General features: G+C 40.0%; 1 protein-coding gene and 1 pseudogene across 1 annotated transcript in view; both read left to right on the forward strand.

Moving 5' to 3' along the window:
* Positions 1-12,592, forward strand: part of EFR3A (EFR3 homolog A) — a 115,000-nt gene that overhangs the window by 86,812 nt on the left and 15,596 nt on the right.
* On the forward strand, positions 8,825-8,955 carry LOC116833478 (U1 spliceosomal RNA; annotated as a pseudogene).

The raw sequence follows: 12,592 nt of genomic DNA on the forward strand, positions 1-12,592 counted from the left end.
ATAAAATAAAACAGATTTTTTTTCTTAGTTACCATGTAAAAAGTTAAAATGATTGTTACTACATTAGGTCTTGATTCAAAAATCGCACCTATTTAGAAAGGGCATTTAAGCACATGAAACCTATAGGATTAAAGCGCGTGCTTAACCTCTTTCCTTAATAGGGATGGATTTAAGCACTTTACTATGTCAGGCCCTGAATTAGTTGTTCATATTTACTTGAGCATGAATTAGTTTCATTTATGTTTTTGTGTTTTAATTTGATTGTGCTACTTTTTGCAGAAAAGTAATTTGAACTGTTGCAAGTGGACTATTATTAGCTGGTTGAAAAATGGAATTTCCCATACTGTGAGAGATTCTGAGATTTTTGAATTTTTCATTTCATCTCAAATTGGGACGAAAAGTTGAAATCTTGGAATTTTTTGTGAAATCAAAATAAAACATTTCAGAATATTTGATCTTCTCAAGACATTTCAACTTTTAATTACTGGTATAGTATAGTTTAGTTTATAATAGAATAAAATGATAAAGTTAAAACACAATTTTTTGCTAATTTCCCATCAAAATTTCAATAGTTTGTATGTCCCTGTTAGGAATGCTAGTGCCAGTGTGGGATCCAGGCCTGTATTTTCACCTGAAATGTTATTTTGGGGTTTGCTTACCTATTTAATTTTTTGGTATTTTTACTTGCCTCTTTAATTTAATGTATGTGTAACAAAGGGATCCTTACTAATATGTGACAAAAATACTGTGTATGTTGCTTTTGTCTAAGCCTGATGGGCTTGTTAGTATAATGGGAACACATAAAAGTAGCTAAAGTGTTACTGGGAATGGTGAAAGTATAATACATGAGCGCACACTTGAAGACTGCCTCAACTCCTTATCTCAAGGTAAGGTCAAGCAGCCATTCGGGATAGACAAGAGAGGATTGAAGGGGAAGGTAAAACACTAAAAGACCAGGGAAATACCTGCTCCTGACTGTAGCACAACCTCATTCCTTACCCCTTCCATGGGGTACAAAAGGGGTGGGGTGAAGACCTCAGATTCACAACCCCCCAAAATGGAACATGACTATAAGTTGCAAGGGGTGGGACTGTGGGTGTGCATTTCAGGTATAATTAGGGCCCTACCAAATTCATTGCCATGAAAAATGTGTCATGAACCATGAAACCTGGTTTCCCCCCATGAAATCTGGTCTTTTGTGTGCTTTTACCCTGTACTATACAGATTTCACGTGGAAGACCAGCATTTCTCAAATTGGTCTTGACCCAAAAGGGAGTTGCAGGAGGGTTGCAAGGTAATTATTGGGGTCGCGAGATTGCCAGCCTTACTTCTGCACTGCTGTAGACAGCAATGCTGCCTTCAAAGCCGGGCAGATGGAGAGCAGCAGCTGTTGGCCTATGACCGTGCAATTGACCAAAATGGACCATGAATTTGGTAGGGCCCTAGCTATAATGCCTACTGAGGACGGGGGAGACAGAATACTGGAAAACAAGGCTCTGTGGCATCAGAGTTATGGGACAACACACACTTGCTGAAAACTAACCCCAATAAACGTCATGTTTCCTGCACTTCAGACTTCTGGTCTTCTGCTTTCTGTCTTCATGACAAGAACCGGGGAGAGGGTAAAGGAAAAGCCTTCTAACAGTACCTGTGAAACATTTTGATTTAGTTGAATAATTTCCAACAGAAAAATCTTAAGTGAGAGTTTTTGAGCTACTTAAATATTTAAATGCTTAGGGAAATTTTTGAAAATATATGGGGTAACAACTAGTAACTTTTTTCGTCAGTGCATAACTTTTCTTAGTTGTCTTACAAAGCCCTGTTCTGACGATAAAAATAAGAAGCTGGAGGAAGTGAATGTTTTGAACCTTAAGAGTTGTTGTGAGACAAGACCAAAGCTCTTCTATCTGTCTGTTTTCATGCCAATCACTAATATTGGGGAGAGTTTTATTAACATATTTCTTATCTGAGCAATAGAAATTCTGTGATTTTCTGTCTTTTTTTTCTGTATCTTTTGCTTTCTAGCTGATACTTAAACATAATTTTTTATTCTCATTCTTGTTTTTTTTTTAATTTAGCTCTATTTCCATCAGGCAAAAAGCCTCATAAATGCAGACACAAATCAAAAGGTAAATCCGAACCATAAGTCTGCCTATCCTCCTCATAGGTATTGTGTGTGGATAGTATCCAAACAAAACTGCTTTTAGAAGACCTTTAGATAAATAGGCAAGAAATTCTGTTGTGCATAGTTTTAATTTCTTTCTTTTCCTTCTGTTTTTCTGCCTCAGTCCTCATGTTGTAGCTAGTTTTGTAGCTGTAATTTTATCGGGTTTCCGTTTGTTTTTATTCTTGGACTTGGAATTCTAAAATGTGGTGGTTTCCTTCTGTTTTCTTTTGCCAAAGATTTAATAGCTTCATAACTATCGATTTTGTAATTCTTCCAAGTGCTCCATGGCAAGTTTCAGCAAGATGCCAGGCCTCTGCCATACTACAGTGCAGCAAAAATGTAAATACTGTGGCAAATTTTAAAACGGATCTTCTTTATTGAAAAATACGGTCAAATCACTAGCTCTTGTTTATTTTAATATTAAATTCAACTTATTCACCTTGTTCCACATTTTTGTTATGCCATAGGTTCTTGTATTGAAAATGCATAGTTGCGACATAGAAGTAATCAGAAGCAGATGGAGGTTATTGCAGCTGAATCCAGGGCAGTTGGGACTTTTGGTACACAGAGAAGTTTCAGAGGATGTTTGGGTTCATAAGGCAAGCACATTAGCTCAGTGTTTCTGGTAAAAAGATCATCTGTAAAATAGCATCGTCCTTTAAAGTGTCCTAGTTAGGTTTACAATATGTGCATCCCATTGAGATGAATGAGGTAATTCATATGTGACACAGCTAGTGTTTAAGACTGTCTGCAGGGTCAGGAACATGACAATTTATTGTTTTGCAGTTGGGTGTATCTGCACTGCACGGTTAATCTGGGTGCTTGGCACCTGGTTTACCCTAGCCCTGCTGCAAGCATCTCCACACCAAAGTTACTGTATTTTCACTGTTTCTCTACTCCTATTCTAAAATAAGCATGTCCTCATATAGAGTTACTCAGGACTAGCTACTGCGCTTTGAATTCACACTCTGCCTTAATCCAGATTCATTTGCAAGTATAGACAAGCATTCAGTTAGTTGTGAAGAAAATCTTAAATACAGTGAGGGTTAGAAAAGAAAGTAATAAAAGAGAGCTTATATTCTAGATCACATTTGTTTAGTACAGGCAAGTCGCATCATATACACATTTAACTTATGCGAATTCAACTATATGCACTTGGCAAAAAAAAAAAAAAGAAAAACAAGATACCTGTAAATAGTGTGGGCGATTCCACCCAAAGAGCATATGCCCTGGAGTGAGCATGGGATGGGAGATGTGAATCTGCTGTTCCGTCAGTTGGTCTCAGTTCCCACGTTCCTCTCATAGTGTGAGCATCTCGCCACACTGAGTGTGATTTTATTGTTTAAAGGTACATATTTTTTGTACAACGTGGTCCCTAAACATAAGCCAACTACTTCTTCTGGTGCTCAACCAAAGAAACAGTGATCTGTTCCAATGCTGGAGGAAAAACTGGCTGCGTTGGACTGACTGAGAGATGATATGTCGGTCTCCAACGTGGCGCATAAATATGGCCGCAATGAACCTAGCATCCGTGCCATCAAGATTCAAGAGAGAGAAATTTGTCAAGCCATGGCATCAAGTGCTCTGATAACTGCTAAGGTGACAAGCCAGTTACATGATAAGACTTTAGTGAAGACTGAAAAGGCATTAAACTTGTGGCTGGAAGACAAGAACCATAAACGTGTGCCTATCAATGGCAATATGTTGTGAAAAAAGGCTCCTAGCCTCTATGCGCTGTTCAAACCTCCTGCCGAAGAGGGACAGCCTCAAAAACGTGCTGACTACTGGTGAAGCTGCCTCTGCCAGTGAAGAGGCAGCAAAAGCCTACCCCGAACAATTAAAGAAAATCATAGAAGAAAAAGACTATCTTCCGGAACAAGTTTTTAATGCTTTGTCTAATTTGTCCGTATCTCAGACCATTTCTCCAGTTTGTCAAGACCATTTTGAATTCTAATACTGTCCTCCAGAGTGCTTGCAACCCCTCCCAGTTTGGTATTGTCCACAAACTTTATAAGTGTACTCTATGCCATTATCCATATAATTTATTAAGATATTGAATAGAATTGGATCCTGGACATATCCCTGCAAGACTACAGTCGATATACTGTTCCAGATAGATTGTGGACCACTGATAACTACTCTCTGAGTACAGTTTTTCCAACTAGTTGTAGCCTAGGTGAGCCTACTACAAGATGGATGCACATTTCTCTAGTTTGTTTGGTCATATGAGACAGTATCAAATGCCTTAACTAAAGTTCAGATATATCACGTCTTCCATCCACAATCCACAAGCTTGTTACCCTATCAAAGAAGGGTATTGGGTTGGTTTGACATGATTTGTTCTTGATAAATCCATGTTGACTAATACCTATCACCTTATTTTCTTGTAGATGCTTACAGACTGACTATTTGCTTCTTTATCTTTCCAGGTATCGAAGTTAAGCTGACTGGTCTATAGATTCCCTGGATTGTGCTTATTCCCCTTTTTATAGATTGGTGACATATTTGTCCTTTTCCAGTCCTCAGGTATCTCTCCCATGCTCCCGGAGTTCTCAGAGATAATCACTAATGGCTCAGAGATTTTTTCAGCAAATTCCCTAAGTACACTAGGCTGTATTTCATCAGGCTCCGTTGAAGACATCTATCTTGTCTAAGTAATTCTCCATATGTTGTTTTTCTATTTTAGCCTCAGATTCTACCCCATTTACAATTATGTTCACTATGTCAGTCATCTCATTACTGCTAATTTTTTTGGTGAAAACTGAAATAAAAAGGGATATAACATTTTGGCCATTGTTGCATTTCTCTTCATCTTTGAGTAGTTGCAACCATGTATTCCACCTAGCTGTGTGCGCACAGTACTCCAGAGCAGGAGAAGTTTACCTAGCAGTACGTGTAGAAGGGCAGCATTCACACCTTGTGACCATAGCCCCTCCCTTGACTACATGAGGTGATGCCACCCCAACCCTCCCTCAGTTCCTTCTTACTGCCCATGGCTGGAGTCTGAGGTCTGTGTGGTCTCAACCTCTCAACTAGTTTAGTTGTTCTCTTGTTGTATATAGTTAGTAGTACCGTTAGTGTTAGTTAAGGTTGTGTTAGTTGTTTTGGAATTTGTTTCTCTCATAGAACCATAGGGTTAGAAGGGACTGCAAGGGTCATATAGTCTATCCCCCTGCCAAGATGCAGGATTGTTGTGTCTAAACCATCCAAGACAGAGGGCTATCCAGCCTGCTTTTGAAAACCTCCAGTGAAGGAGCTTGCACAACCTTCCTAGGCAGCCTGTTCCATTGTCCTACTGTTCTTACAGTTAGGAAGTCTTGCCTTCTGTGGCGAGAGAACAACTTTTCTCCATCTCTTTTTATGGCAGCCTTTCAAGTATTTGAAGACTATCATGTCCCCCCTTAATCTCCTCTTTTCCAAACTAAACGTGCCTGGTTCCTTCAGCCTTTGCTGATATGGCTTGCATTCTTCAGGGCCCCCTCACATGAGATACTGCTCCTTTAGCAGGTTAGCTCTCTGCTGGCTTTGGAGCAATGGAGGAGGTTCTGCTGGAACACGAGAGTCATGGCTTCTACTCCCAATACTTCCTGGCGGTACCTATATCCAAGGGAGGGGTAAGACTCATCCTCAGCCTTCACAGCCTCACCAATATGTCAGATACATGAGGTTCCAGATGCTCACTCTATCAACTGTCCTCCCCGTGTTGTCTCAGAATGGCTGGCTTGCTACTCTGGATCTTCGGGTTGCCTACTTTCACGTAGACACAGAAAGATCCTTCAGTTCATCGTGATGGAATGTCACTTTCAGTACACACTGCTTCCAGTCAGTCTCTCTTCTGCCTCCTAGGTTTTTACCAAATGTGTGGTCATTAATGGCATTTCTCAGGAAGAAGGGAATTCACATCTTCTTGTATCTCGACTACTGTCATATCTCTTCATTCTCTAGACAGACTGGTTCATCTTCCTCCACTGGTCCTAGTCTCCTTGCAGAGGTGGACGTGTCCGCAGAATGTTTTCCAAGGCATTCCTTTTGTCCAGCCTTCACCAATCAAGTCGGCTGTTAGTGATAGCTCACTGATGGGTTGGGGAGTGCACCTGTGGTTACGGAAAGTACAGGGACTGTGGTCAGTATAGGCGGCCACACTCCATATCAATTTGCTGTAGCTTTGAGTCATCTGCAGTGCATCTCACACTTTTCCGTACTGTATCAGAGACTCAGTGATTCACATACTCACAATACCACTGCCATGTATGGTGTCAACAAACAAGGGGGAACACAATCCAGGTTGCTGTGGCTATAGGCGCTCTGGCCGTGGCAATTCAGCATCAAGGAGAGCATTATTTTGACAACCGTAGTGATAACATCTGCAAGGAGTATATGTGAGTTGCAGACTGTGATGGCAGAGCCTCCTTAAAGACAATTCTCCAGAGACGGAGTGACTTTTTGAACACACCCAAAATTTTTGCCTGAAGTGATCTCTGTTTCATTTGCACCAGTATATTTACCTGTTTTTTCCTAAGTCGCATTCATCTCTGGAGGAGCAGCGTCTCCATATCTTAGTTGTCAGATGATGTCTAGCCTTTCATCTGGACATATCTGGAATATGCGGCTGCATCTACTTGAAGAAGAAGAAACACTTACTTATTATAACTGTGGTTCTTCGAGATATGATGCAGATTTGTATTCTATGACCAACCCTCTGTCTCCTGTGTATTGGAGTCTTGTGTCAACACATTCAATGCCAAAGAACTGAGGGAGGATTGGGGCAGTGCTACCTCATGTAGCCAGAGGAGAGGCTGTGGCCATGGAGCACAAGCACTGCTCCCCCACCCCCACAGAAGTACTACTAGGTAAATTTGTCCAGCTCCGGTGCACTGAGTGCACATTTGCCTAGGTGGAGTATTCATCCGTATCATGTCTCAAAGAACCACGGTCCTGTAAATAAACATTTCTTATCTTTTCCTCTTCATTGAGTAATGGGCCCCCTCCGTCCTTGATCTTCCTCTTGCTTCACATGTATTGGTAATACGTTTTCTTGTTAACTTTTGTGTTTCTAGCTAGTTTTATCTTGCTTTGTGACTTGGCCTTTCTAATTTTGTCTCAACATGGTTGTGTTTGTTTTTTTAATATTCATTCTTCATTATTTGAATTAGTTTCCACTTTTTTATAACTCTTTCTTTTGTTTTTCAGGTCATTGAGGACATCCTGGTTAGGACGAGTGGTCTCTTGCCATGCTTTCTATCTTTTCTGTGCATTGGGATAATTTACTCTTGTGCCCTTAATAATGTTTCTTTTAAAACCCGCCATCTCCTCTGAACTCTTTTCCCTTAGGCAAAATCCCATGAGAAGCAAGTCCATCAGTTCTCTGAGTTTGGTCAGGTCTACCCTGTTGAAATCCACTGTCTTTTTCTGCTGTTTTCCCTTCTACCATTTCATAGAATCATGAACTCTATCATTCCACTTTCACCTCAGCTGCCTTCTACCTTCAGATTCTCAACTAGTTCCTCCCTGTTTATCAGAATCAAATCTAGAATGGCCACTCTCCTACCCACTTTCTCCACCTTCTGTAATTATAAATCTCCAATGCATTCCCAGAACTTGTTGCATAATCAGTGCCCTGCTGTATTTTCTCAACAGATGTCTGAATAGTTGAACTCTCCCATCACTACCAAGTCCAGTGTTTTGAATGCTTTTGTCAGTTGTTTGGAAAAAGCGTCATCCACCTCTTCTTCCTGGTTAGGTGGCCTATAGTAGACACCTACCATTACATCATCTTTGTTTTTTATCCTTATTCGGAGACTTTGAACAGATTTGCCTCCCACTTCTATCTTTTGTTCATAAAATCTTTAAGGATGACAGCTATAATTCAAACATGGATCACTAGCTTTGTATCCTTCCTTTGATTAATAGTTTTCTCTGCCTTGCAATGGAGGCCTTTGATGCTTTATTCCTTTGAATTACCTGGTGGTAAAGAAAGATTAGAGCTGCGGTCTTTCTGAAATGTTTAAATATGATAGATCATCTAGCATCTCGTTTGCCAGGCCTTGTCGTTCTGTGCAGTAGGAATCAGACGGAATAACGGAAGAGTTATTTCCTTGAAAAATTTTTTTTTTTTTTTTTTTTGTAAAGTCCGCACTATTTTGCATTTTGGAGAATGTAGTATTAATCTTCTAATACAAAGTGTCCAGTTCTGAAATTCTGGCTCATGTTACTGCTAGGAGAAAAAATACTGCTTTTGTCATCCTGAAACAGAGGATGACCAGCTTTAAGGACTCGAAAATATCTGATGCTCATTTATACTACAATAAGAAACTCTTATTCTGTTTTTAAAGTGGGTGTAAAAAGTGATTTTATTTATTTTAAATCAGTGTATTATAAAGCAAATTAGAGGAGCCTTAATGTAGCTGGGAATCAGGTACTGTATCACTTGATTAAGCATGTTATCACCCATGTAAATCTAACTCCCTCTATTTAACAGATCACATTTTGAGAGACACATCTTTTGGGCACTGGGTCTTTATGTAGAAAAGGAAAAATGCATGCTGTAGGAAGCTTGGAAGTAAGGAGCTTCATACTGGTCTCTTGTTTGAGGCTGATCACATTGGATAATCCATGTCTATATAAAGTGGTTAATAATCAAAACCATGGTCGCATCGTATAAAAACCCAGCCGAAAGTGCATATGTCCATTGCACTGCGGGTGTGCTGACCCCTGTGATTTTCCCCAAATGTGGGAAACTCAACTGCATAATTTGTGGTAGTGGGGGACTGCGTTCGTGCTTTCCACAGACTAACTTGACTAATCAGAAAACTCCAAAGGGCCCATATGATATTTAACACACAGGTATGGGCTTGCTTTTCCTAGTCAACAAAATATTCTGAGTGCAATCACCTTGTTTTCCTAGTATGTAAAATTAAAGCATGTCAAAAGGGGGGAGGCATCTGTACACATAGAACCATGCTGAATCCAGCGTAGGACAAAAAGTATGTGGATTATACATAAGGCAGCAAGGTGGCAGCAAAGATACAATTTTGTCTTGCATTTATTTCTTATAGTCAGCATGCTTTATGCTCTCCTCAAATTCCTATACGTTCTTTGGGTGTCATACGGAACAAGCAGGGAGTAGCAGGTTGGCATCAGAAAATTAAAGATGAGCCAGATTCTGCAAAATACTTTTACCAATATGGAGTATCTCTGGCAACCATATTAAAATACATCTTCAGCTTTATTTCAGTGCACGAGTAATAGTAAATTAGCTAAATTAGTCCTAATACCTGTAATCTAAATGGAAGTCTCAGGCGGTTTGTCTGTGTCTCCCCGTGTGTGTGTTCTTCACTCTGTCCTTTTTATGCTATAAAATTAATCCTATTTTATTTTTAAGGCTGTATTGAACCACATTTCTTGTTTTTCTGAAGAGACAGGAAGCCAATGGAAAGCTATTGAAAGGAGTGCTTGAGTGTGTGCTTTGTACTACAACATTTGTGTTTGCAAAGGAAAATGAGATGAATGTAGAAAAGTACAAAACTAAATTAATAGGTGGGAACAATAACAAATTCAATGCTCGGGCTCTGTGAGCTAAGATCAAGTGTAGTCTCAGCTCTAATATTCAGAACCTTGAGCCACCATCTCATGTTGCTCAAACATGTGGTCAGTTAAGGAGTAGTAATGTGGGGAATTCAGAAAGTGAGGTCTTCTACTTGTGATGTATGGGATTCCGAGCTCCACTAGGGATGTGGAGAGCCTCCCTTGCCATACATTAATACATCTTTGCCATGTGACTGTTGCACGGCCTGTGTTATATAGGTTGGTGGTGATAGGCCTCTCAGGTTTCCGCATCATAATTGGCACCCTTGTCAGCAATCTTAGGAGAAGTCAAGAATTGAATGAGCCATGAAGTCTGAGCTAACGTAATCTGTAGAATTGGACCTTTTTAGCACAGGGTTGAGGAACTTCAGCCAGAGCAACACAGAGAAGATTGTGGCAGCCAATGACATAATTCTTCCATGCATAAATCTAGAGGGCCTTAGTTTTCCATTCATGAGCTTCAACAAGCAATTTTTCTTATAAAAATTTGGAACAAGATACGAGTAAGTAAGTAATTACCCATGCACTATGTCCCAACTATGCTGTCACATTACAAGACTCATGGGAAGTCGTGGAGGAAAATGGAAAATCAAATCGAATGTATAGCAAAACAGAGTCAAATTTGGCACTGAGTCCTGAATGTTCCCTATTAAATGCAATTCTACGGCTCCCTCTAGCATTAATGAAACTACCATACTCTTAACAAAAAAGTGTAATCAGTCTTGCATTCCAAAAAATTTTGTAGGCAGTTAAACTTTCAAAAGTGCCTCTTGATGCAGTAACAAGAAAGGAGGGAAATGGTGGTGTAACCAAACTAGGAACCTATGTTGTAATCTAAGTAAAGTCCAGCAAATTAAGTCCAGATGACTGGAGAATAGCTAATGTAACTCCGATTGTCCTCCCCCCCCCCCCCCAATTGCTCCAGAGGCAGTCTGGCTTTTACAGGTCGGTAAACTATACTTTAGTAAACCAGGCAAATTGTTGAAACCTTAGTAAAACAACCAAATTAATCAGACCAACAATGAAGCACAATATGTGCGAGAAGAGCACCATGGCTTTTCTATAAACATAAATCATGCTATCTAATCTATTGAATTCCTTTTAGAGGAGTCAACAAATAATGTGGACAAAAGGTGATCGTGGTAGATAAATACTTAGAGCTTTCAGAAGCCTTTCACAGGTCCCACACCAAGGCACTTAAGCAAAGTAAGCAGTCATGGGATTAAGAAGGAAGGTCCTCTCATGGGATCAGTAACTGGTTAAAATACAAATATAACGATTAGGAATAAATGGTCAGTTTCACACTGGAGTAAGTAAATAGCAGGGTCCTCCAGGATCTGTACTGGGCAGTGCTTTTCGACATTCACAAAATGATCTGGGAAAGGGATAAACAGTGAGGTGGCAAAGTTTGCAAGATGATACAAAATTATTTAAAATAGTTAAGCCAAAGCTGACTTGTAAAGAGTTACAAAAGGATCTTTCCAACTGGGTGACAAGGCAACAAAATGGCAGATGAAATGCAATGTTGATAAGTCAAAGTAATGCACATTGGAAACATAATCCCAAATATAAATTACAAAATGATGGGGTCTCAGTTAGCCCTTACTACTCAAGGAAGGGATCTTGGAGTCATTGTGGATAGTTCTCTGAAAACATCTGCTCAATATGTAGCAGCAGTTGAAAGTACATGAAATTCCCAAATCTTCAATACAGTGTGTGGTTCTGGTCACCTAGTCTCCAAAAAAGATGTATTAGACTTGGCAAAGGGTGAGAGAAGGCAACAAAATGGCTTAGAAAAACCAAGGGTCCGGTGGCACTTAAAGATTAATAGATTTATTTGGGATAAATTTGCATGGGTAAAAAAACCCTCTCTTCAGATGCATGGAGTGAAATTAAAATGCAGGCATAATATACTGACACATGAAGAGAAGGAAGTTACCTCTCAATTGAATGAACCAGTGTTGATAAGCAATTCAGTCAGATGGACATAGTCCATTCCAGTAATTGATTAGGAGGTGTCAATTCCAGGAGAGGGAAAGTTGCTTTGGCAGTGAGCCAGCCATTCCCGGTCCCTATTCAAGCCAAATTAATGGCGTTAAATTTGCAAATGAATTTTAGTTTCAGCAGTTTCTCTTTGTAGTCCTGTTTCTTGAAGTTTTTTGTTCACGAATGGCTACTTTTATCTGTTATAGACTGTCAAGAAGATGAGAGTGTTTCCTACTGGCTTTGGTATGCTACCATTCCTGAATGTCCTGATTGTGTCCATTTATTTTTTAAATAGAGACTGTCCGGTTTGGCCAGTTGTACATTGGAGAGGGGCATGCTCGCACATGATGGTATATATCACATTGGTAAATGTGCAGGTGAATCAGTCCTGATTGTGTGGCTGATGTGGTTGGGTCCTCTGATGGTGTCACTAGAGTAATACGGGGACAGAAAGGCAATGAGGTTTGTTACGGGGTTGGTCCCTGGCTTAGTGTTTCTGTGGTGTGTATATTTGCTGGTAAATATTTGTTTCAGGTTGGGGGGGCCTGGTCCTGTGAGCGAGGATGGCCTTCCTCCAAGGTCTGGTGAGTAAGTGAGGAGATCGTTTTCCAGGTATGATTGTAGATGATTGATGTGCTGTAAAGAGGTTTTAGCTGTGGGCTGTATGTGATGGCCAGTGGTGTTCTGTTGTTTTCCTTGTCGGAAACAGTCTGTAGTAGGTGACTTCTGAGTATCAGTCTCGCTGTTTCCTCACTCGGATATTGTGGTTTTAAAAAATGCTGATAAAGATCTTGTAGTGGTTGTCTCTGTCTGAGGGATTGGAGCAAATTGGTTGTATCTTAGGGCTTGGCTGTA

This window comes from Chelonoidis abingdonii, chromosome 2 (assembly GCF_003597395.2).
Source record: "Chelonoidis abingdonii isolate Lonesome George chromosome 2, CheloAbing_2.0, whole genome shotgun sequence".
NCBI lineage: Eukaryota > Metazoa > Chordata > Testudines > Testudinidae > Chelonoidis > Chelonoidis abingdonii.